This window comes from Elaeis guineensis, chromosome 11, assembly GCF_000442705.2.
Source record: "Elaeis guineensis isolate ETL-2024a chromosome 11, EG11, whole genome shotgun sequence".
Classification (NCBI taxonomy): Eukaryota; Viridiplantae; Streptophyta; class Magnoliopsida; order Arecales; family Arecaceae; genus Elaeis; species Elaeis guineensis.
In genome coordinates, this window is record NC_026003.2 from 105,394,866 (window position 1) to 105,396,563 (window position 1,698).

The 1,698-nt window shown below is 33.7% G+C and overlaps 1 non-coding gene across 1 annotated transcript; it reads right to left on the reverse strand.

The window, feature by feature from the left end:
* Positions 1-1,177: 1,177 nt before the first annotated feature.
* On the reverse strand, positions 1,178-1,283 carry LOC140852754 (small nucleolar RNA R71). The gene has a single exon (XR_012135653.1). It is a non-coding gene; the product is annotated as a small nucleolar RNA R71 (small nucleolar RNA).
* Positions 1,284-1,698: the final 415 nt, after the last annotated feature.

Here is a 1,698-nt window from a genome sequence, read left to right on the forward strand (position 1 = left end):
TCTCATAAATTATTTAGAAAATTAGAGACAACCATAAAATCTAAAAAGAGAAATAATTTAATTTAGTCTTGACTGCATGCTAATCACAAAGCTTGGACATCTTGGTTTGTTGCATCTCATCTCCATAATTAATTTTAAGGGCACTTAACCCATTAATCAGATAAGGTGGGGACTCGATCATCTTTTCTTAGCCCAAAAATCACATCCTTCATCTTGCATAACCAAGATCTTTAATTTAAAATTAATTAGATGTTGACCACTAAGGTGTTCGAGCATACTAGGATAAGACATCCGAAAGAGTTGAACCGGGTCAAGATTGGCTAGTTGATTGGTGTCTAGGAAAGGAGTTCAGAGATTATGTCCTGAAGAAAGGTAGTTACTTAATTAGATCCGTTGCGAAAGCACAGGGAACCTTCCACCGATCTTACCCTTATCTGACTAATTAGCTAGTTGATTTCTGACTTGGAGAACTCCAAGACGGTCTTGGCAGTTAGGAGCTGTCTAGATTTAGGATGACTTAGGATAAAAATTTGATTGAGTAAGTATTTGACAATATATATATATATATATATATATATATATATATATATATTAATTTTTTTCTCTTCTTAGATTAAGGACTCTTAGGCCCCTCTCTGTAAATTTCTTTCACTCTTCTCTCATTTTCAAAAAAAAATTCTATAAAAATTAAAATTTTCTGTGTATGCTTGGTCATATATCGTTAAGATCAAAAATTCAACCTTTTGATCCAGAAATAGAAAGAATTTTTAGAGCCAACAAACATAGACAAATGGATCGAAATCAGAAGAATGATCTACCTAAGCAATTGAAGGAGTACTTTACTCCTTCAACGTATACCTACTCTCCCTGTATACAGGCACCTCCCGTAGAGGCCACCCAATATGAAATTAAGTCCAGTATAATCCAAATGCTACCCTCATTTTATGGATTTAGTAACGAAGATCCTTATAAACATCTTAACGAATTTCTTGAGATATGTTCAACTGTCAAGATTCATAACTTCTCTGATGATGCCCTTAGATTGAAATTATTTTCTTTCTCACTTAAGGACAAAGCCAAATATTAGCTACATACTTTGGATTCCATGACTATATCAACCTCGGACCAGCTCCAAGGGGAGTTTCTTAAAAAGTATTTTTTCATAGGAAAAACTAATCAAATAAGAAAAATTATAACTAGTTTTTTCCAATTAGATGGAGAAATATTCCATGAAACATGGGAGAGGTTAAAGGACCTTATTAGAAAATATCCCTATCATGCTGTACCCAAATAGTAGTTAGTCCAATATTTTTACAATGGGCTATCTGAAAGACATCGATAAATGATCGATGCATCATACGGTGGGACATTCGCTCAAAAGTAAGATTGAGGCATAGCAATTGTTTGAAACTTTAAGTAAAAATTTATTATATCATATGTCTGCCTCTACTAGAGATAAACCCATGTTAAACCCATAGAGGGGTGGAATCTATGAAATAGAAAACCACATAAATATCCATTATAAGGTAGATGAATTATCCCAAAAGTTAGATCGATTATTAAGTATAGGGCATTCCTCTTCTCCATCTGGTCAACTGCAAGATATATGTGCATTATGTTCGAGCCCTACTCACATTGCAAGTGAGTGTCTAGCTGCACTATAGTTTCCTAAATATGTACAAGAACAAGTCCATCAAG